Source organism: Helianthus annuus, chromosome 6 (genome assembly GCF_002127325.2).
Source record: "Helianthus annuus cultivar XRQ/B chromosome 6, HanXRQr2.0-SUNRISE, whole genome shotgun sequence".
NCBI lineage: Eukaryota > Viridiplantae > Streptophyta > Magnoliopsida > Asterales > Asteraceae > Helianthus > Helianthus annuus.
In genome coordinates this window covers 35,311,932-35,337,938 of record NC_035438.2, presented here as the reverse complement: position 1 = coordinate 35,337,938, position 26,007 = coordinate 35,311,932, and the positions used below count along the sequence as shown (strand labels likewise).

The window sequence follows — 26,007 nt, the reverse complement described above, 5'->3', positions numbered from 1 at the left end:
GCCATTAGTTTTGTTTTGTTCCTCCCAACTAAATTACCATTTTGCCCTCAATTTAAATTTACATTTTGTAATCGTTTTTGTTTGCTTTCCCAGTAAAATTACGATTTTGCTCCCAGTGTATACCTACAGACACAAGATGGGGGAATAGTGTCAGGAAGCTGCCTGTCACTCCCCCATTGGCCCAACCAATTTACGATTTATCCCTGCTTTAAAATTACGATTTTGCCATCAGTTCAAAATTACGTTTTTACCCCCAGTTCAAAATAAAATTATGCTTTCGCTCCCAACTAAAAATTACCATTTTGCCCTCGATTCAAAATTACGATTTTCACCCGTTTAAATTTACAGTTTTGCCATTAGTTTTGTTTTTCCCCACTCAGCCAAATTACAATTTTGCCCTCAATCTAAATTTACATTCTGTCGTCGTTTTCCTTTGTTTTCCCAGTCAAATTACGATTTTGACCCCAATGTAAAATTACAGTCATGCCATCGTTTTATTTTTTTTTTTTTTGTTTTTTACAAAACTATAGTAGTGCTTTGTTTTAATTGTTTGACTCGGTGTAATTTATATTTTTCCCCCAGTTTAAAATTATTGTTTTTCTATCGTTTTTGTTTTTCTTAAGCAAAAGTATGATAGTGTTTTAATTTAATTGGTTTACTCAATGTAATTTTTTTCAGATCATGTTATGAGTAGTATGTACAAGTAATCGAAACACAGACGAACATATTATGAGAGATAAATATTCGGCTTAGTGCCCCGCAACGTGGACGGGCAAAATCTAGTTATACATATTAAAACAAACTTTTCATGAATAGTACACAAAGATTTTTATAATATTTTTGATTATTTTATTACTTAATTGATTTCATTAATTAACTCTATAACATTTATGAAACTTAGTGAACAGTAGTTCACCTGCTTTATGCCAAATCAAATTACAAGTTTGTCCCCGCTTTAAAATTACGATTTTGTCACCAGTTTAAAGTTACGTTTTTACCTCTAGTTCAAAATAAAATTATGCTTTTGAGTTTTGCCTCAGTTAAAAATTACAATTTCGCCCTCAGTACAAAATTACGATTTTGCTCCGTTTAAATTTACAGTTTCGCCATTAGTTTTGTTTTGTTCCTCCCAACTAAATTACCATTTTGTCCTCAATTTAAATTTACATTTTTTTCATCGTTTTTTGTTTGCTTTCCCAGTAAAATTACGATTTTGTCCCCAGTGTATAACTATAGACACAAGATGGGGGAATAGTGTCAGGAAGCTGCCTGGCACTCCCCCATTGGCCCAACCAATTCACGATTTTATCCCCGCTTTAAAATCACGATTTTGCTAACATTTCAAAATTGCGTTTTTATCCTCAATTCAAAATAAAATTATGCTTTTACCCCCAACTAAAAATTACCATTTTCCCCCGATTCAAAATTACGATTTTGAGCCGTTTAACTTTACAGTTTTGCCATTAGTTTTGTTTTTTCCCCACCCAGCCAAATTACAATTTTGCCCTCAATCTAAATTTACATTTTTGCCATTGTTTTCCTTTGCTTTCCCAGTCAAATTACGATTTTGACCCCAGTGTAAAATTACTGTCATGCCATCGTTTTAGTTTTTTTTTTTTTTTTTTTTTTGACAAAACTATTGTAGTGCTTTGTTTTAATTGTTTGACTAGGTATAATTTTTATTTTTCCCTAGTTTGAAATTATTGTTTTTCTATCGTTTTTGTTTTTCTTAAGCAAAAGTATCATAGTGTTTTAATTTAATTGGTTGACTAGATTAGGGCGCATATCGTGTATACCCGTACACGATAAGACACGACACGACTCGATAAGACACGATACATGAAATCCCATACACAACACTCCCATACACAACACGATAACTTATCGTGTCTTTTTTTTCAAACACGAACACGACACGATATACACAAAAATTACCTGTTAATACCTGTTAACACGACTATTCGACTGTTATGTATGAAAATTACCTGTTAATACCTGTTAACACGAAAAAAACACGAACACGACATGCTAACTGAGAGTTACAGAGGGAGTTTAGGGTTTTATTTTTTTTTTTTTTTTTTGAACTGAATGAGGAATGAAAATAGAAAGGAATTAAGGAACCCACACGCACATGGCTAATGAGTTTTATTTAATTTAATTTAATTTCTTATCGTGTACTAACGGGTATTAACAAGTAAATAGGTATTTAACCTGTTTATACACGAAAATTAACAGGTAATCTCGTGTCTACCTGTTTAGTACACGATACCTGTTAAGGCCATACACGATACATGTTAACTTCGTGTAGGTTCGTGTCGTGTATTCGTGTAAAATTGCCAGCCCTAGACTAGATGTAATTTTTTTTTTGAGATCGTGTTATGAGTAGTATGTAATAGTAATCGAATTATGAGAGAAATATTCGGCTTAGTGCCCCGCAACGCGGGCGGGGCAAAATCTAGTTAATATTATGGTGAAGAGACATCTTCGGGGTGGGGGATTCGGGTTCATCGAGTGGTTGACGGGGTGGCATCGCAAATGGCACGGGATGGGATTTGAGATGAAAATTCTTGATGTTGCCTAAGATGGATGCAAAGTGATTATTGTTGCCCAACAATTTTAGAATTCTAGATGGGATTCGGGTTCATTCTTAAAGTATCCTTTCAATTTTGGTTCATCCTATTTAATTTAGAGAGATATAAAATGACACTCCCTTATTAGGCCACCCATAGTGGAGCCTTATATGGCGCTATATACCACCATCTAGCTGTAACACCTCGTAAAAATCACGTCCAATGATGTATTGACACGTGTAATAAACCCTAATAAAGTCGAACAGTGAAATTTAGGGACTAATTTTTCGAAAAATCGAAAACTTTGATTTTGAAAGGACTGGAAGTGTTAGCATACCTAAAATAAGTTTCTAAATAACCTCTCACGATGGGGATGTTCACAAATGTGCCACTTGATGATAAAGTGTGGCCGTTTGCGTAATTAATTGAAAGTTTGCGCAATGAAGGGTTAAAAGAGTCAACATGTTAATTCTTACCTCTGAGTGACCTTTTAACAAACCGGGAGCTTCATGATATTTAATTATACTCTCGGGAATGCCAAGTAATGGCCAACAAGGGTTTTTATGCCTATAAGTAAAGTTACGCGCAACTTTGCAACTTAGAGGGACTAAAAGCGTCAATATGTTTAATTATACCTCTGAATGGCCTTTTAGCAAACTTGAAGCGTCGTGATGTTTAATAATACTATCAAGGATGTCTAATATGGATTAAATGAGGCTTCAATGCTAATAAATGATGAAATACGCAAGTTGCGCAATAGAGGGGCCTAAAGCGTCAACTTTTGAATCTATGCCATTCGGTGACCATTTAAGCGAACGAGAGCATAGTAATATTTAAGTATATGCTTGGGAATGATTAATATGGGCCATGGAAGGCTTAGATGTCATTAAACGGCATTTCGTGCTACTTTGCGCAATTAAGGGACTAATTGCGTCAAACTGCAAAAGGAGGTCGAATAGTATGGTAACAGACCTTCCGGAATATGTTCATAAGTTAAACATACCCTATTTATCCTTTATATAGCTTAGGTATAGGATTAGAGGTGTTTGGTGCGCAAAAATAAACTTTATGTCATGCAGGGACTAAAAGTGTCAAAAAGTGCACAAGTTTGCACTTTTGCGCATATCTAGCATTCTGAATATCCCCGGACACCCAAAAATTTATGTAAGCACTAAAATATTTTATTTTAGTGATCGCCATGATAAAATTCCATTCGTCGCGTCGTTTGAATCGTTTTTCGCGTCCGTCCGTGTTCCGTCGTAATTAGCCGAACAACGTGACCGTACGACCAAACGAACCGACATCCGGCATATTTTTGAGCATGTTTCATATTCCCTATGCTTAGACATCATTTTATAGCCTTAAAAATGGTTTAACGGGCCTCAAACGCATCAGAAAGGGGCTAGAAGCATGCAGGGACCAAAACTGCCATTTTAGAAACTTGATTTCCAGCTGTTACCAGCTGTTACTAGCTGTTACAACTGTTTTAATCAATTGCAAATGGTTTTCTTCAGTCCTTGGGCAGCCCATAGATTGCTAAAACAAGGGGTAAAGGTGTACGGTCCAGATGTGATCACGTTTATCAAGAAACGATCCTAACGGTCCTCAAAAACCTATATATACCCATTGAATTTGGCTCCCATTTGCACCATTTCCTTCAAATCTGCTATGATCTCTAATTTGTGAGGGTCTTGAACTCTTTTTGAGAACCTCCTTCAGTTCATAGGACCTCTTGTAAGTACCCTTTCGTGCCTAGTTTAAATTTCTAGCGGTTATAGCCGAAAGGTCAAACGTTTCGATAAACGCTTTGACTTTTAATCGGTTGAGCCATGCTTCGGAACGAACATGGCTACGTGACCGTAATTAGGTAGGTGATTAACCCTCAAAAGGGCGCCTTCTAATTACCACGTTTACTTAGTTTAATTGTCGGGTCAAATTAAAGTCAAACGGGTTAGTTTTAAATAAAATGCATAACTATTAAATTAGAAGTCATAAAATCAGTTTGGCCACATTAATAACTTGGTAAATATTAGTTGAACATGTCTAAGCATGATTCAACCCGACAATTCTAAGTATAGGCCCGGTTCGGAGCCGAAAGTCGTGAAAGTTGACTTTTGCTTTGACTTTCAGTTCTGACCCGAATTAGACTTCTTTAGATATGCCTTAGGATTCCTTTAGGATCATGTTATGGGTTAGTGTAACCCCCTGAGGTTATACAACCTGAATCCTTAGTTATCCTATTCATTTGCAAGTTTCCGTTATATGCCGAATTGTTGACCGTTATGCCCTTTTGACCTTAAAACAATATTTTTGAAAATGTGAGAGGATAGAAACCTTCACTACTGAATTATAAACTTGTCCATAAAATCTGACATCAGTTTGAGGTCCAGATTAGGAGTTATGCTCAATAGCGTAATTAGAAGCTTCTTTAGTAATTAAATAGCGTAAATTGCATATAACCTATCTAAACCCAAATTTTTGTATAAAACTTTATACCTACTGTATTAAAATAATATTTTGTGATTTTTAAAGATTTTTATTCAATTTTAGGCTAAGCATAACTTAGTGTTCTAAGCTTAATTCGGCTAATGCCGGTTTTGCCCTTTTAAGCCATAAAATGAGTTTTATAAATCCGATTGACCCCAAACCTTTTTCTACTGATCTAATATATTAAATATATTATTTTGAGCCTTCTGGAATTTTGAAAATATCAGCTTTCTTTATAAAACCCGGAAATGGCTCCAAATCGCCTTTTTTAAGCGTTTTTAGCACATAAATATGCACTAGAACCTATTTAAGCATATGGGATTGAAACCTACTGATGTAAAATTTTATATTTTAACTGTAGGAGGATAACTTAAACTAAGAATTTCTGTTTTGACCTTTTAGGCATTTGTGAAATTACCAAAACGCCCCTACGGTGTCTAGAATGATTAAGATTGATAAATTTCACATAAGGATTTATACCCTACTGTTATAACTTAGTAAATTAAGTTTATTTACTGATTTAATCAGACCTGTAACTTAGGTTATTATTTAAACCCTTTTACACCCTTTAAAATGACCAAAATGCCCTTATGAGGCATAAATTGGGTTTAAAACCATTTGGGGCATGATGGAAGGTATCATTCCGATATCACAACATGTTTAAGGCATATTAACTTAGGAAACTTGTATATGACTCTTATGGTTACTCGTTACGCATTTTATGCGTTCGGATCGGCGTAGGTAACTTGTTTACCCATTATAGCCGAAACGGGTCAAACCATATCATTTCGGTCTCAAAATCCAGAATGTGATTAAGTTACCCATATTAAACAAGTATCCAAGCTTGTTGGGTCAAAACCACATTCTAAAAACGGTCTTCGCCTTATCGTGCGTTTAAACCGTAATCTTCATTTAAGAACTAACCGGTCTAGGCTTGGGCCAAATTAAAGACCCGTTAGAAATCTAATAGGTTATTAAAAACCTTCGTTCCATATTTAGGAGCCCAGTAAAGCTATCTGTACTTGCTTGGTGGTATACGGCTGGGATTAAATTTATATTTAGCTCAGGTAAATACTTTTAACTTATTTTCCCTTATACGGGCTTGGGGTACGGTATATAAAATACCGCTTGGTCGGGCAATTGACCCTAACTCATTAGTAGTTGGGTATTATCAATGTGACCCGTTTGAAAATGTTGTTTTGTTTGTATAACGCCTTTGGGGGCTTAATGACCATGTCCCGGATATCCTTGGCATCATTCAAAGAATGGCCACGACCTTAGCATACGGGTGTAGGCGTACACCCGTAGTGCATTAAACAAAGTATAACAGTCGGTACGAGAAGAAATCTCGCGGCGGAACTATACTATGTGGTGTGTCTATTAAACTTTAATCCGGCACGACCCGGATACTGAATGCTAACAAACATGTAATTCTTTTACAAGATTATAGGCAAATAATTGTCCCAAGTTATAAAATGTTTTGTGCCACGGGCATTCAAATCAATTTTTAAAACATTTTCAAAATGAGTCAGTTAAATTGTATTTACCAGTGAAAACTGACGTATTTTCCCAAAAAGACTAAGTGCAGGTACTACGCGTAATAGGCTGGTTTCTCCTAGCATCAAATAGAAGTCTCGCAAGCTTAGATGCATGAAGTCTGTTGAACAATATTTTATGTTATCTTGCGATCTGCCTGTGGATCTTTTACTTTCCGTTTGTAATACTTGGATATTACTTCATATCGGATTGTAATATATTTTGCTTCCGCTGTGCATTTAAATTGTGTGGTTTGACTATGATGATATCAACTACGTCACGGAACCCCCACCGGGCCCACCGGTGACACGTGGTAAAATCGGGGTGTGACAGGTTGGTATCAGAGCCAACGTTGAGTGAATTAAACACTAGCCTTTTGTGTTTAATCTCAATGACACAATAGCACATTCCTTGACCTTCTGAGTCTAGACTTAACATAGGAATATTTTCATCTGTATTCGAAGAATTGTTGCTTTAAATTCTATATCCGTCGCCAAGCAAAGAAGCCGTAATGGAATTTCTCCCCATTAGAAGCCTAGGGAAGGCCGAGCTTCGTGCTGCGACTGGGGTTAACGTGAAGCCAAGGAGAAGCATTCAGAAATAAAATGAAAAAGAAACTCCTTTTTATTAAAGCTCGTTTTCCTTAGTAATCCTTTTAAAGGCATATTTATCCTTCTGTCCCTTCAAGGACAGCATCACTCCTTAGAAGTCCCGTTTAGGGCAACCATGTGCCTGTATGAATTCTAGTGGGACGGTTAGATTTAAAATAACGTTCCTATTATAGGATCTGCCATTATTATAAGATGGCAAAATCTAAAAAGGACAAGACCTAGCTCAGGTGTCATATAAGACAGGGCCAAGATGGTATCTCCATAATTAGATTCAGATCCATAATTAACATCTCAACTTAGGATTGTTCTGCGTTTAATATTAAAAGAGAATCTTCGGGGTAAAACCTAGCCACGAGTCATTATAGACATGGCCAAGATGGTAGAACCTGTCCAAAAGATTCCAAAAGTTTGGTTAACATCTGAAAGTATGTTAACATGCTGGGCAAATTGTGATGCAGTATAAATCACACAGGCCATCTTTGAAAATTGGGATTTATTTAAAATTCCCTGTAAGTAAAATAGCCATCCCTTAAGGATGAAGTGTCTGCGGGTAATAAATAACGTCCTCTGGGACTAAGAGACAGTAGAAGTCTGCAACTCACTGTCAAGAAAGGGTAATGAACTGTGATTCAGACACAAATACCTCGATTCTGTGAAAATCCTGGTTATAAATTAAACTTGTCTACGTGACTAGGCTTTTTGTGCCATAGTTATATTTTAAATAAATTTAGGATAATTATAATGAAAATCCTGAATAAAATAAATATCATTCCTTTCCTGCCAGTATTTATATTAAAAAGAGTCTCAAAGGGTATAACCTAGCTTGAATGTCGTTAGGGACCTGGCTACGATGGTAAGACCTGTTTAAAGAGATTCAGATCCTTGTTAAACACCTGAAAACGTGTTAACACTCCTGACAATGGGTGATGCGATGAAATCACACTTGTCATCCTTGTATTAGAAATCTTCCAACCCTTCTTTTAGCCTAAATGGTCAATAGGAATCATGGCTAATAATCATCGAACATGATGTATATGTCAAAACATCCTTTTTAGATGTATGCCTACGGGCAAAGATGCATTCATGATAAAGATAGTTATTCATAACTTCCTGTCAAAAGGTAATGAGTTATGAAATTTTCCGATCCAAAGGAATCATTGATTATGTTTTAGATTGTCCTTGTGACAAGGCTTTGTGCCATCTAAAGAATCCTTTAAAAAAAAAGCCTTTGTGCTGTATAAAGTGTCTGTACGACATTGACAGTTGTGACTTATATCCCCTGTCTAATAAGAAGGATTAGATTCTGTGTGAACGCCAAAGATGGTTTATTTAAAAACCTAGGCAAAACATAATCAAATAAATCTTATACTATCTATTGGCCTATATGGTTTGTTCTCACCATGGCTATTTAATTATCAAGTTCGACAATTCCCTATATGATTAAATAAATTATTACCACTTAGTTTGTAGCCTTCGAAGCATCATCATGGCCGACCCCTCCGAAACTCCCAATCATCCAGTTAATCAGAATGATGATGCAAGACTGAATTTAACGGGCACCGAGTTACAGGCTATGATAGATGTAGCCGTAAACAACGCCGTGGACCGTGCGTTGAAGGATCATAAGCGAAAGTCCGATGACACCCCAAATAAAGGTTGCAAAAAGGGTAAGGCCGGTTCAAACCAGTCCAAGCCAAAGAAGGCAAAACCCAAATGCAGTAACTGAAGAAAGCAACATTTTGGAAAATGCACGATAGACCCACGTGCTAAATTGTGTGGAATTTGCAAGACCAAAGGCCACAAGACGTTGGATTACAAGAAGCTGGAAGATGCAACCTGTTATGGTTGCAACGAGAAGGGGCATATCAGGACTAATTGCCCAAATAAAACCAAGAAGCCTGGGGAGGCTAAGAAGACCAACGCTGAAAACTCTCAAATGGATGCTCAAGAAGCTAATCAGGATGACGACATCGCAACATGTACTTTCTTTATCAATAACGCTAATGCTAGAGTATCACTTAATTCAGGTTCAGATAAGTCTTTTGTAGACAATGGATTTTGTAAATATTTAAATCTGCCTGTTAAAAACTCTAAGCGTTAAGTATAAAGTAGGATTGGCCAATGGTACCCTGGAAATTGCTTCAGCAATATTAGATGGATGTTATTAGGAACCATTCTTTTCCACTGTCCTTGTTTCCATTGAAATAGAGGGATTCGATATAGTGATAGGAATGGATTGGTCATCTTATAGCTAAACCCATATTGTGGGTAATAAGAAGCAAGTGGTTATCAAGACTTTTTATGTTAAGCCCTTGGCAATTCAAGGAAGAAACATGATAAGGACTGCCTGAGCACTTGTTGAAATTGGTATTTAATACCAAAGCTTCGAGTATGGAAAACTCGGAAAGGACAAACAACAGTCGCGATGCTAGAGATGCGACAAGTGTTAATGGCGCAACAAATGTGAGCCTCAACGTTAATGAAGTTAGTCTCCAAAACTGAAATTAACACAGCTGCTTGAAAGGATATAAGAAAAGTCATGAAAAGATCTCAAAACCTGCTCATCGTAAGTCCAGTAAGGATCTACCTCAGCTACTCATGTTATATAGATTAAGAAATAGCCAGTCAAAGCTAAGACTGCCTCGAAATTGTTAAAGATTCTGCAGCTGAGTTTAAAAGGATTAAGAATAGAGGCGTTTAACCCTCCTGATGAATGATTAGAGGCAGTTCGCATTAATAATGATATTAGATAAACCCCCCTATTGTGATTTTAGTACTAAGAATTTCGTTTGGTTTCGGGTACTAATAAGTTTCTCATAAAACCATAAGCTTAGCAAACTTTTAGAAAATATTCCGTAAGAACCCCAAATATTAAGTGTAAGGTAAAACTTACAAGCGAAATCATAAGAACCGTTTCTTCTGTTCCCATCAGAAACCTTCAGCCGTAAATTTTTGAAGTATCTTCTCTATAGAGGAAGTGCGTCGGCATATACAGTTGATATCTCCTTGATCTCAATCGATTGCGAATACCAGACAATATGATAAAAGCATCGTATGAGGATTGATGTATCTTAATATGTTCCATAGATTGCTTCCATGCCTGATCAGTATGGAGGTTTAATGCATGGGACCACAAAGATATCCCGATGGTCATATGGTACTAAAGTCAACTAATGGTATTCAAAGAAGATATCCAGAATGGAAGTTTTCATGCAAATGTTCCCGATTAAGGAATTCGTGGACTTATAACATGAGTGTGTCATTTATTTGACACGATAAATAATGGGTAAACTGGAGCCTGAAATTTGGAAAATCTCTACAACCCCTTGTATCTTGAATTTTCTTCTCCTAAGATTACCCAGTTACCTCCTGAGAGGCAAGTAGAGTTAAGATTTATATCCCATTTAGGGCTGTATTAATATGAAATCTCCAAGACGGCTAGTACCATCATTGGATGAATCGAAACCCTGATTAAGTAAGTTTTGAAATAGAGGATTCTTATAGCCTAACTTAATATTCTGAGGATTCAATGTAGTTAATTAAGAAAGACGGTTCATTTTGCTTATGCATTGATTACCGCAACCCTAATTAGACAACAATTAAGAATTTCCATCAGCCGCCCAGGATCGTCGATTTATTCGACTGACTTAAAGGATTAGCTATCCCTTAAGGTTAGTTGTAAGCAGTGATTGGAATAACCATCTCACCTTAAGATTAGCTTTTCTATAGTAGTTGTTATATAAGTATCAAGGCTGCTCCTTGGGAGACCTTGTATAGATGAGATGTTAAACATCTATTGTTAGACAAAAAATTGGTAAGTCCAATTATCAGGATCTGAAAGTTGCCTTGGAAACAACGAATAAGATCATGCAAATCCATAATCATTTATAAGTTGCTAGTATTCGGCAGAGAATCAAGGATTCATGGAAATAGCAAACCTCCTAAGTTCTTGTTAAGAAATAAAGTTCAACAAAAGATATCACCCTGGAAAGGTGTGCCAATCTGTTAATTGTTAGGCTAGTTAAGCTCTGAATATATGAAATCATTTGAAGGAATCGAATGTATCAAGATCAAATAGCTTATAAGCTAAAACCTATTGAAGGAGCTTGGCGGATCTCGCAATACGTTACACATTAAGGATTTAAGGATATGTTTCACCAATAAGTCAAGAAGCATTAACTCATATGATAGGCAGATCTATGATATGATGAGAAACCTGTATCGATTAAGGACCGGTAGGTTAAGAATACTCGAAAGGGATACATGTACCTAAGATAGAGGTCAACTTGGGAGCTTGGAAAGACTCCAGACATGCTATGAAAGATTAAGTCCGTTACGCGACAAAAGAAACTTCCAGCATTTTAGCAAATCTCGAGGTTGAGATTTCTTTTAAGGGGGTGAGGATGTAACACCTCGTAAAAATCACGTCCAATGATGTATTGACATGTGTAATAAACCCTAATAAAGTCGAACAGTGAAATTTAGGGACTAATTTTTCGAAAAATCGAAAACTTTGATTTTGAAAGGACTGGAAGTGTTAGCATACCTAAAATAAGTTTCTAAATAACCTCTCACAATGGGGATGTTCACAAATGTGCCACTTGATGATAAAGTGTGGCCGTTTGCGTAATTAATTGAAAGTTTGCGCAATGAAGGGTTAAAAGAGTCAACATGTTAATTCTTACCTCTGAGTGACCTTTTAACAAACCGGGAGCTTCATGATATTTAATTATACTGTCGGGAATGCCAAGTAATGGCCAACAAGGGTTTTTATGCCTATAAGTAAAGTTACGCGCAACTTTGCAAGTTAGAGGGACTAAAAGCGTCAATATGTTTAATTATACCTCTGAATGGCCTTTTAGCGAACCCGAAGCATCGTGATGTTTAATAAAACTATCAAGGATGTCTAATATGGATTAAATGAGGCTTCAATGCAAATAAATGATGAAATGCGCAAGTTGCGCAATAGAGGGGCCTAAAGCGTCAACTTTTGAATCTACGCCATTCGGTGACCATTTAAGCGAATGAGAGCATAGTAATATTTAAGTATATGCTTGGGAATGATTAATATGGGCCATGGAAGGCTTAGATGTCATTAAACGGCATTTCGCGCTACTTTGCGCAATTAAGGGACTAATTGCATCAAACTGCAAAAGGAGGTCGAATCGTATGGTAACAGACCTTCCGGAATATGTTCATAAGTTAAACATACCCTATTTATCCTTTATATAGCTTAGGTATAGGATTAGAGGTGTTTGGTGCGCAAAAATAAACTTTATGTCATGCAGGGACTAAAAGTGTCAAAAAGTGCACAAGTTTGCACTTTTGCACATATCTCGCATTCTGAATATCCCCGGACACCCAAAAATTTATGTAAGCACTAAAATATTTTATTTTAGTGATCGCCATGATAAAATTCCATTCGTCGCGTCGTTTGAATCGTTTTTCGCGTCCGTCCGTGTTCCGTCGTAATTAGCCGAACAACGTGACCGTACGACCAAACGAACCGACATCCGGCATATTTTTGAGCATGTTTCATATTCCCTATGCTTAGGCATCATTTTATAGCCTTAAAAATGGTTTAACGGGCCTCAAACGCATCAGAAAGGGGCTATTTTTGAGCATGTTTCATATTCCCTATGCTTAGGCATCATTTTATAGCCTTAAAAATGGTTTAACGGGCCTCAAACGCATCAGAAAGGGGCTAGAAGCATGCAGGGACCAAAACTGCCATTTTAGAAACTTGATTTCCAGCTGTTACCAGCTGTTACCAGCTGTTACAGCTGTTTTAATCAATTGCAAATGGTTTTCTTCAGTCCTTGGGCAGCCCATAGATTGCTAAAACAAGGGGTAAAGGTGTACGGTCCAGGTGTGATCACGTTTATCAAGAAACGATCCTAACGGTCCTCAAAAACCTATATATACCCATTGAATTTGGCTCTCATTTGCACCATTTCCTTCAAATCTGCTATGATCTCTAATTTGTGAAGGTCTTGAACTCTTTTTGAGAACCTCCTTCAGTTCATAGGACCTCTTGTAAGTACCCTTTCGTGCCTAGTTTAAATTTCTAGCGGTTATAGCCGAAAGGTCAAACGTTTCGATAAACGCTTTGACTTTTAATCGGTTGAGCCATGGTTCGGAACGAACATGGCTACGTGACCGTAATTAGGTAGGTGATTAACCCTCAAAAGGGCGCCTTCTAATTACCACGTTTACTTAGTTTAATTGTCGGGTCAAATTAAAGTCAAACGGGTTAGTTTTAAATAAAATGCATAACAATTAAATTAGAAGTCATAAAATCAGTTTGGCCACATTAATAACTTGGTAAATATTAGTTGAACATGTCTAAGCATGATTCAACCCGACAATTCTAAGTATAGGCCCGGTTCGGAGCCGAAAGTCGTGAAAGTTGACTTTTGCTTTGACTTTCAGTTCTGACCCGAATTAGACTTCTTTAGATATGCCTTAGGATTCCTTTAGGATCATGTTATGGGTTAGTGTAACCCCCTGAGGTTATACAACCTGAATCCTTAATTATCCTATTCATTTGCAAGTTTCCGTTATATGCCGAATTGTTGACCGTTATGCCCTTTTGACCTTAAAACAATATTTTTGAAAATGTGAGAGGATAGAAACCTTCACTACTGAATTATAAACTTGTCCATAAAATCTGACATCAGTTTGAGGTCCAGATTAGGAGTTATGCTCAATAGCGTAATTAGAAGCTTCTTTAGTAATTAAATAGCGTAAATTGCATATAGCCTATCTAAACCCAAATTTTTGTATAAAACTTTATACCTACTGTATTAAAATAATATTTTGGGATTTTTAAAGATTTTTATTCAATTTTAGGCTGAGCATAACTTAGTGTTCTAAGCTTAATTCGGCTAATGCCGGTTTTGCCCTTTTAAGCCATAAAATGAGTTTTATAAATCCGATTGACCCCAAACCTTTTTCTACTGATCTAATATATTAAATATATTATTTTGAGCCTTCTGGAATTTTAAAAATATCAGCTTTCTTTATAAAACCCGGAAATGGCTCTAAATCGCCTTTTTTAAGCGTTTTTCACATAAATATGCACTAGAACCTATTTAAGCATATGGGATTGAAACCTACTGATGTATTCAGTAAAATTTTATATTTTAACCGTAGGAGGATAACTTAAACTCAGAATTTCTGTTTTGACCTTTTAGGCATTTGTGAAATTACCAAAACGCCCCTACGGTGTCTAGAATGATTAAGATTGATAAATTTCACATAAGGATTTATACCCTACTGTTATAACTTAGTAAATTAAGTTTGTTACTGATTTAATCAGACCTGTAACTCAGGTTATTATTTAAACCCTTTTACACCCTTTAAAATGACCAAAATGCCCTTATGAGGCATAAATTGGGTTTAAAACCATTTGGGGCATGATGGAAGGTATCATTCCGATATCACAACATGTTTAAGGCATATTAACTTAGGAAACTTGTATATGACTCTTATGGTTACTCGTTACGCACTTTATGCGTTCGGATCGGCGTAGGTAACTTGTTTACCCATTATAGCCGAAACGGGTCAAACCATATCATTTCGGTCTCAAAATTCAGAATGTGATTAAGTTACCCATATTAAACAAGTATGCAAGCTTGTTGGGTCAAAACCACATTCTAAAAACGGTCTTCGCTTTATCGTGCGTTTAAATCGTAATCTTCATTTAAGAACTAACCGGTCTAGGCTTAGGCCAAATTAAAGACCCGTTAGAAATCTAATAGGTTATTAAAAACCTTCGTTCCAGATTTAGGAGCCCAGTAAAAGCTATCTGTAATTGCTTGGTGGTATACGGCTGGGATTAAATTTATATTTAGCTCAGGTAAATACTTTTAACTTATTTTCCCTTATACGGGCTTGGGGTACGGTATATAAAATACCGCTTGGTCGGGCAATTGACCCTAACTCATTAGTAGTTGGGTATTATCAATGTGACCCGTTTGAAAATGATGTTTTGTTTGTATAACGCCTTTGGGAGCTTAATGACCATGTCCCGGATATCCTTGGCATCATTCAAAGAATGGCCACGACCTTAGCATACGGGTGTAGGCGTACACCCGTAGTGCATTAAACAAAGTATAACAGTCGGTACGAGAAGAAATCTCGCGGCGGAACTATACTATGTGGTGTGTCTATTAAACTTTAATCCGGCACGACCCGGATACTGAATGCTAACAAACATGTAATTCTTTTACAAGATTATAGGCAAATAATTGTCCCAAGTTATAAAATGTTTTGTGCCACGGGCATTCAAATCAATTTTTAAAACCTTTTCAAAATGAGTCAGTTAAATTGTATTTACCAGTGAAAACTGACGTATTTTCCCAAAAAGACTAAGTGCAGGTACTACGCGTAATAGGCTGGTTTCTCCTAGCATCAAATAGAAGTCTCGCAAGCTTAGATGCATGAAGTCTGTTGAACAATATTTTATGTTATCTTGCGATCTGCCTGTGGATCTTTTACTTTCCGTTTGTAATACTTGGATATTACTTCATATCGGATTGTAATATATTTTGCTTCCGCTGTGCATTTAAATTGTGTGGTTTGACTATGATGATATCAACTACGTCACGGAACCCCCACCGGGCCCACCGGTGACACGTGGTAAAATCGGGGTGTGACACTAGCCCCATAGCGCCTGGTACAACCCCGCCCTCCCTGGGCGATATGGGCAAAAAAATTTTCCCTCCGTGATATGCAAAGCGGCGTATCATGGTGGTTTCTCTCTCTCTCACACATACACATATATATAGGGTAAGGTTCATGCGAGAACCACCCTTATTGCGAGAACCAATGTGAACACAAAATAAAATCTAAAAAAATCAAAAAAGCACTCAAAAAATTTTTTTTAATATTTTTTTAAAAAATCGCTATATTTCGTTACCATAAAAAAACTTTTTTTTTCGAGTAACAGTTATCCATACACATGTGGATATGTATCATTACTTCGACAAATTCGGTAATACGTTATCAGGAATAGACAATTGCACTTTAATTTACAATACCATTCGTAATACACTACTTTTTACATTACCAATATTCAAAATGCACATGTCCATCATTAGGTATAACCATGATATAACGTGTTTTGGTACAAAAAGTTTGTGATTTTGAATGGAGACATAGGCCCATATACATGTTTTTTGGTTAGTTTTATCTAATGGTTGATGGTTTGGTTATAGTTGTCAATTTATGATGTAATATGTTGATTGGATGGTATAAATGGTGTTTACATACATGTAATAAAGTGAAAATATTGGTAATGGTATTGTATTATGGATGGTAGGAGGTAATGGTAGTGTATTATGGATGGTATGATAGATGACAGGGAAAGTGTATTCAAAGTAGTGTACCAAAACACCTTATTTCATGTTGATACATATAGATGCACATGTGCATTTCAAATATTGGTAATGTAAAAAGTATTGTATTACACATTGTAGTGTAAATGAAAGTGCAATTGTCTAATAGTTGTAATGAATTACGGAATTTGTCAAAGAAATGACAAAAATGCACATGTGCATGTTTGTGTATTATGGATGGAATGATAGATGAAAGAGAAAGTAGTGTACCAACACACTTTATTTCATGTTGATACATATAGATGCACAAGTGCATTTCTAATATTGTTTACGTAAAAAGTAGTGTATTACACGTGGTAGTGTAAATGAAAGTGCAATTGTCTGATATTTGTAATAAATTACGGAATTTGTCAAAGAAATGATACAAATGCACATGTGCATGGATAACTGTGACTCGAATTTTTTTTTTTGAATTTTTTTTTATTATTATAAATGAAATATAGCGATTTTTACAAAAAAATAGTAAAAAAAAAATTTTTGGGTGTTCTTTAGATTTTTTTAGGTATTACTGTTTGTGTTCACACTAGTTCTCGCGGTTCTCGCAGTTCTCGCAATAAAGGGTGGTTCCTAACGGATCCTTCTCCTATATATATATATATATATATATATATATATATATATATAATTGGGGTGTGATTCAGCTACAAAATCCATTTTTTCTACAAAGTATACAAAGTCATAAAACACACTCAAAACCCAAAAATAATATAGCAAAGATCACTAAAACACAATATCCAAACCCTAACAGTCCTTAAATTTTTCAAACACACCATCATACAACTATGAATATAAAACAGGACATGATAATCAACATAAAACACACTAATGTTAGTCATTCGATAATCAAAGCCGTATCATCCAAAACACAACACAAAACCCACAAATATGGTGTTTTAGTAATCTCCACTATGTTATTTGTGGGTTTTAAGTGTGTTTTATAGCTGAAATTATAGTGTTTTATAACTTTTTACACTTTGTACGAAAAATAAACTTTGTAACCAACTCCCATCCACATAATTGAAGTAGTATAACCCCGCTACATATCTAACCCCCATAAACCTCATTTCTTACACATTTATCGCGTATCATATAACCCCACATCTATGAGGATTATGAGACTTTACCACTATACATGGTGTTAGTGGGTTCATTAAATTTATTTTGGAGTGCTAACAAAGTGATTTGGTCCACAATTTGAAACGGTAAACAAAATAAATGGTAAATACATCAAAGTCAAAATTCTAAGTTTCCTAATAATAAACATGTGTGGACTTTTATTTTTAAAATTATCTAAAAAAGCAAAGTCAATTTGAGAATCAATCACTTTCAATCTCATTTATTGAACATATTGACCTAACTCCCAAATGCCCTTTGTGTTTAGGCTCCATGATATGACCCGTTCGTTGATGACAATTTTTTCGTATGTTACCATTTTTGTTTTAACTAAAATTTAATTAGAAGGATAAACCAAGTAACCAACCATACCAATGGAGTGGTGGTCTATTGGTCAAAGCAAAACTTTTAAACACGTGGGTTTAAGAGAGAGAGGTCTTGGGTTCAAGTCCCACAATCGACAATGATTTAAAGAAATTCACCGTTCAAAAAAAAGGATAAACCAAACATTAGTCAATTAGTCACACACAGTAGCGGAACTAGAAGAAGAATTCAGGGGCATCCCAATTTTTTTTACTGTACATTCATTCAGTGTTAAAAATTAGCGTGCATTCATACAACCAAATACACAACTAAAATTAGTAACTAAACCTTAACCTAAAATCCAATTTGGTCCCTTTTATGCTAGAATACCTTTGCTCTAGCGGAACCAGACATTTATGACTGGGTTCGCAATGTAACCTTTATATACACAAAATTATATTCATTTGTTATTTTTAAGATGTACTACGACCACTAAAGTTATTCTAAGGTGTTGTTTAAGCTAGATATTTACCAATCAAGGTGCTGTATAAGCTAGATATTTACCAATCAATATTTGTTTTTGAGGTTTTTATAAAAGTTTATTAAATATTAACGGTAATAGAGTAAATAAATAAAATGAAAAAGATAACAAAACAAAATAAATGCATATTTTTATAATACTAAATCAGAGAAAATATTACATAAATTAAAGTTGAGATTTGTTATATATTCTTTATTAAGTTTGCAATATATACCTAAAAAAAAAATGAATGTCGATTATAGTAGTGATGTTGTTAAATGTTAAGTGTTTGAACGTTCAAGTCCAGCCCAAACAATATTTAACAAATAGCTGATTTATTATAATTTGATATGGGCCACAAACATGACTTTGAAAAAGCCCATGTAATAACAAAATAGGGTGCAGTCTTTTGTTTTTGTGCCATCTTCATCATCTAAACCTAATCACTTCTAAACTACCGTCACTGAGTCACAATCCATCCGAGAAAAAAATTCTGGTAATGTAATCACATTCTTCTTCTTATCTTTGTAGTTAGGGGTATCCAAACTTATGCTTAGGGTATTCAATACATAAAACGAATAATTTTTTATGTTTTTTACAATTCGTCAAGAAAGTTGAGGCGTATCCCGGGCAACCCCTGGGATACCCATAGATCCGCCCCTGGTCACACATATTATTTGATCTTAAGTTCTTAAGATGAATCCTTAATTAACATCTACAGATAAAACAGTCCATTGGGGAGATGAGGGGAAACTGGAAGGTTGGCATCATGTGGAATACATGAAAATTTAATATTACTGTTAACATTCAATCCAATATGCTATTCGAATATGGGCTGTGAACATTTTGTTTTATATTTGTGATTTATTTTGATATGGGTCAAAACTTATAGTTATTAAATAGACCTGGCATGGGCCTAATACGTTAAGCCCATGCATAATGATGTATTAACAGGTCATAGGTTAAACGTTGTGTCGTACCAATAATCATCGATCAGTTTAGTCTAAAAATCTCGTTTGTATCTTCACCATTAATCTTTCAGTTTATTTCGATTGTTTGTTTTGTTTTTCTGCTTCGATATGAAACCAATGCATCAACGCAAAAGTGGAATCAGAGCCAAACGGCTCTCATCGATCTGAACTCCATGGAATAGTGACAACAGGAGGAACAACTCAACGGTAGGAGACTAGAAATTTCTCCGGAACCCCCTGGAAGTATAGGGCAGTGAAGAGGATATCCAACAACGTGAAAGTTCGGGGTCTACGTCCCAAGTGTGTTTTCATCTAAAAAGAAAAGGTTGGCTAGAAGTCATGTTTCATGGCAGATATAGGACTGAACCGAGGGGCTCACACAATACTCTCTGATGTCGTACGGTCACTATGCTTATGCATGCACAAGTAAGTCATAGAAAACTATTATTCCTCATGAATCTGATATCGAAGACATAGATTATGTTGTTAGAGGAACCGAAACCGATGATTACGATGCAATTTGGTATGTAAGCCTTAGTTTTATAAAACATCAGACAAGTAAAAAAGCCCTATTCCACGATTTTAAAAATATATATAGGGTGGAAAGGGATACCAAGAATGCGTGTTTATCTATGGGTTAGGAACAAAAAGGTTTTTTTTTTTTTTTTTTTTTTTTTTTTTTTTTTTTTTTTTTTAAAGGCGCAAAGCTTTCAAATTATTTATATTAAATCTCACAAAAACCCGTGTTATGAATTTACATCGAGATAGTTGGTAAACGGACAACAAACTACGCCGCTACCCCTTTTTGAATATCAAAACTAAACCTTTTAAAAACTGCGTTCATAGATCTCGGGGTTATAACATTACTATGAATGACCCTTTGAACTCGACTAAGTAGGTCCACAACCTCTGGCGCCAGAAAACCAAAAGTATCAAAAGAAAATGGGATAAACACATGCTGGTTGTCAAGGCACACTCTCATGTTTGGTCACTTTACCCGAAGCAGCCTTTAAAGCAGCCTGACCAACCGTGAAAGCACTACCCCCTAAGCCCACAAGCGGAGAAACCCCTGTTAGATCCACACAGGCATGTTTTCCTCCTACCCATCCAAAGACCAGAATGTCGGCTGGTCGAAGGGTAGATCTCCTTTCCAACGGGTCTGTTAAGAAATTAACGGCTGCCTCTTTCTTAGCAGAAATACCAGCGCACCTGAATATGTCAAAAAGGACATCTCTAACCAAATCATGTCGGTATTTGAACACCGGAAGCTCTCTACAATGAACTACATGCTCTCCAAAAGAATCCAAACACGCCTTATGACAAACAGGGCATACCTCATCAACTGGGAATAAAGGAATCATAAGGCGATACTTAAGGATAGTACGATACTCCACCGGCGAATTTAGAAAGATACCATGTGACATGTGTGCAATTTATTCCAAAGATGACAAAGAACGTATTTAGCAAAGAACAATTGTACATACAAGGATGAAGTCAAGTTTGAGGGTCATTCTTGTGTTATCTTTAAAATGTTCAAAGAAAGCATGATTAAGGATCAAATTGGGAATTTTGAAAACCCAAATTTTGTTGAGAATATCAATGGGGTTGCAAAGCCTCACACATCGAATTCTCTAGAATTTAAGCAACATAGAACTAATTTGATGTTTGACCATTTTGATGAATCAACAGGAGTGGACACGAAACTAAGAGGAATTGGGACATATGTGTTATGTTCTTAAACATAATACAAATTTACATGTGTACTAAGCATTTAGATGTCCTTAGGAATGAATTCCTTGATATTGTCAGGTGCTTCATTAAGATTTTCACAATTCAGATGGTAAGGTTGTTGATATCATATATTTGTATGTTGAGGTCCAAAAGTTTGTGGTTTCAAGAAAGTTACAAAATAGCAAAAATGGACCGAACTAGCCTTCACATAGGGTTTTGACATTGACAAGGGAAGCAATCTTCAAATGTTTTATTATAGGTATTGACAAGGGAAGCAATCTTCAAATGTTTTATTATAGGTATCTAAATACCATGGAATGGTATATTGATACCATCACCAAAAGAGGATGCTTCGAAGATACAGATTTGGAAGAATTTGTGGATAATATTTGTGAAACTAGTGAAGATGAAGAAGAAAACAAACGAAGGACATGTAGACATGCAACACTATCCTGCGGGTTCTATTCCTATACTCGACAACTATGCTCAAAAGTATGAACCAAACAGTTGTGGACCAAGTCTAACAAAGAATCCAAATGGATGGATCATAACAAGTGATGATGAAGAAGACCCGATTGAAGTTACAAGTCGGGTCATCATCCAAAGCGGCACCGGGAAACGTACCCAGATATTAGACGATTGAGGAAGAAGTCGCTTTAGCTCGAGCATGGGTGCACGTCTCAAAGGATAAACGGATAGGTAATATCTGTATTTTTTAACTAATCTTTAGTTTTGTTTTCTTAATGTTTTTACTAATCTTTAGTTTTGTTTTCTTAATGATTTCAGCGATGCAGGTGACGGGGAGGAAACACAGATCACCATTGAGGGTCAAGTGGTTTCTCAGACCACCAAGTTCAAGTATCTAGGATCTTTTGTTCAAAGGATGGGGAGATAGATAATGACATAGCCCACCACTTACAGGCTGGTTGGAATAAATAGGGAGCAACCACTAGGGTATTGCGTGACAAGAGGTTCCTAGCTAAATTAAAGGGAAAATTTTATAGAGTTGCTATAAGACTGGCTATATTATATGGGATAGACTGTTGGGACATCAAGAAAACACAAGCGTGAAAGATAGACAAAATAAGAAATGAGGGTTTTAGGTAAAGGTTTGGAGTTGCTAGTATTTCGAATAAGATGAAAGAGGGGAAATTAAGGTGGTTTGAGCATGTGAACAAGAGACAGCCGACAACGTTAATTAGAGCAGTGGAATCCATCACTTTGGAAGGGAGGAGGGGTAGAGATAGGCCTAAATTGACTTGGGATGATAAAATTAGGCAAGATTTGCTAGAATTGCACCTCTCATTGGGCATGGTCGATGATAGGAGTTCATAAAGAGGTAGGGACAAAGTTAACAACTTTTAGAGGGCGGGGAGTATTGAGTGACGGGTCTTACCTATAATTAAGGTAAGATATTTTCCTACACTTTTAGATGGACTTTGTATGTGATGACTATCTTCATGTATCTAAGTTTATATATTGTATTAGGATGCTTTACATGAATCTATTTTACTATGCTACCTCTTTTGTCACCTTATTTGTTTCCTTGGTAACATCTTCTTTTTATTTATTTATTTATTTATTTATTTATTATTATTATTATTTTATTATTATTATTATTATGGGTAGAGTTATGGTAAAAAGTGTCTAAAATGTAAGAAGGGTAAGAAGTGTTTTAAACCATTGGATATTTGATCTAATGGTTGAGATCAATAGGGTATAAAAATGTAAATTGTGTTTTAATTAGAGGGACCTTATGTAAAATTGAAGGGCAATAGTGTCTTTTTCAATATTTCAAATATGGTAACCGTATCCTACACAACCAAAAACACCTACATTCACTCATTTTCCTTAAAAATCGGAATTAATAATCAATATCTAAATCGGAAGCCGCTGTGTTTTATATAAGATTCAAGGCGTGGTGTTTTACATTTAGAAGAACTGTAATCAGATTCATGGTGTGGTGTTTTAAAACATCTGGATAAATTGACTATGATTCAAGTCATGGTGTTTTATCTGGAATCCAGAAAACACCATGACTTGAATCATAGTGTTTTATCTAGAGACATTGTTCAATACAAAACATGACTATGATTCAATACAAAACATTCCCAGATTTTAAAACACCATGACTATGATTCAAGTCATGGTGTTTTATCTGGACAATCAATACAAAACATTCCCAGATTTTAAAACACCATGACTATGATTCAAGTCATGGTGTTTTATCTGGAGACATTGTTCATGGCGTGGTGTTTTAAACATCTGGAGACATTGACTATGCTTCAAGTCATGGTGTTTTATCTGGAATTCAAGTCAGATAAAACACCATGACTTGAATCATAGTCAATGTCTCCAGATGTTTAAAACACCACGCTATGAAACACCCATGACTTGAATCATAGTCAATGTCTCCAGATTTTTAAAACACCACGCCATGAACAATGTATCCAGATGTTTAAAAGACCACGCCATGAACAATGTATCCAGATGTTTAAAAGACCACGCCATGAACAATGTATGATTAAAAGATGTTGCGATTAAAAGATGATGAAGAATATAAAACAATCAGATGTATAATGTTTCCTAAAATTTCTCCTAATTCAAAATTCAATTCAAACCCTAAAAAAACTCATCGCCAGTTTTTTTTTTTTTTTTTTTTTTTGCAGTTATTCTTGGAAATCAATTAAATGATAAAAATGTCAAATTACTAATATACCCTTTTGAATTAATTAGGATAAAGGACACTTGTCATTCCCAAATTATTTCTCACACTTCTCACAAAAGTCCCACTTTTTACAGGATCCTCTACCTTATTATTATTATTATTATTATTATTATTATTATTATTATTATTATTATTATTATTATTATTATTATTATTATTATTATTATTATTATTATTACTATTATTATTATTATTTATCTATGTTTTTTATTGGCTTGTTGCCCTTCACTGGAGCCGGGGTCTCTCTGAAAGCAGTCTATCTCCTTAGGGGTAGAAGTAAGGTCTGTCTACATCCCACCCTCTCCAAACTCTAATAGTAGCTTTGCTATGTTTGTGAGATTTACCGGGTACAGTTCTTGTTGTTGTGTTTGTGGGATTTACCGGGTACAGTTCTTGTTGTTGTATCGTAGAGAATGGCAAAAAAAATTGAGTTTTGCGTATACATTCGACAACAAATTATACTACTATGGGGGTGTACCAATTCAGAACATGATATCAGGTCATTGGTCCGGGATTCGAAAAAAGGTTGGGCCTTTTGAAAGTCTATATTATAAAAACCGGAACAATCAGCCAAGGTACAGATGACCTTACGACTTACAACAACATTTGCGACGAATATTTCTAAGAAATGAATGTTGCATCTTCTCACAGGCTCGTTTAGGAGGTTTTGAGAAAGTAAACCAAGTGGCACTTTGTACCGTCGATGGGTCAAGGTTCATAATCAAATGAACAAAAACATCTTCGTCTAACAATTATAGTTTGTCCCAAGGTAACTCCGATGATTGTTCACATTTCGATCTTAACAACATGGATGATGAATTTGATGCCGCCTGCCTAGGAGGAACTATAGAGGGAAAACACTAGAAAAGGTAACAACCGAAGCGGTGGCCATGTTCAAGGAAAGCCTGGAAAGATTAGCGTAGGGTATGGCAAAGCTCATCGACATGAAGAGACGAAGAAAAAGAAATTCGGTTCGAATGGGTTGGGTTTTTCGACCCTAAAATCGGTTTATAACCCAAACCGATTTGGACCAAACCGGTTTAAACCCAAAGTAAAAAACCAGATTGATTTAGAACTTGAACCGGGTTTGTACACTTTGGTGGCTTTATCCACCACCAAAGTGACCCCCTCTAGTGTCCATCACAACGCAGACCCAATCTATAAACTAATTTAGCCCTCAAAGTTGTGTTGCTCCAGGCCACGGCCCACGGCCACGTGATACTTTTGATGTCATCTCTTTGTTTCTTGTTTTCTTTTCCTCTCGTGAGCCTTGAACTAATTCCATATATTGTACTGCTAATTAGAGTACATGAGTTAATTAAACCAAACTATGTATAACATTTTTAGGGCTGTAAACGAATTGAATGTTTAGCAAATGTTTGGTGGAAAGTTCGTTTATGTTCGTTCGTTTAGTTGATGAATGAACACGAACAACATATTCCGTTCGATCAACTAAATGAACGCACACGAGCAAATGACTCGTTTGTTCAATAGCGTTCGTAAACATTCGGTAATATGTTCATTTATGTTTATTCGTTTACGTTCATTTGTTTAGTTGATTTATTAAATGTTTTTTTAATATTTCACTTTTCTTCTTAGGTTTTACTTTCTCCCCTTTTTTTACTTTCCCCATAAACATTAGTAAATAATTATATTAAAAAAAATAGGGAAATGTAAACCCTTATCAAAACATATGAAAACATTGAACACTAAAGATATATTTTGGGATATGTCTAAGTACCTAGATAATTATGTTTTAAGCTAACTAAACTTGATTTATCGTATAGCGTTTGTAGTACACTTCTTGTGTCTTAAATTCTTGATTTATCACTTAATGCTTGTAATTGACTACTTATATCGGATGTTTAAGGTTAATGTTGCTTTTTTTATTTCAAATTTAATGCCCGTCTATGTTTGTTTACATGTTTGTTTGCGTTCGTTTGTGTTCGTGACTTGTAGTAACCCATAAATAAATTTAACACCCATTTAAGTTTGTTGTATAGTTTAAAATTCAAATTAAATAATGAAACAATGTA

The 26,007-nt window shown here is 35.5% G+C and overlaps 1 long non-coding RNA gene across 1 annotated transcript; it reads left to right on the top strand.

Moving 5' to 3' along the window:
* Positions 1-18,983: 18,983 nt before the first annotated feature.
* LOC110870733 lies at positions 18,984-19,568 on the top strand. Its single transcript, XR_002553208.1, has 2 exons — positions 18,984-19,037; positions 19,263-19,568. It is a non-coding gene; the product is annotated as an uncharacterized LOC110870733 (long non-coding RNA).
* The last annotated feature ends 6,439 nt before the right edge of the window (positions 19,569-26,007 follow it).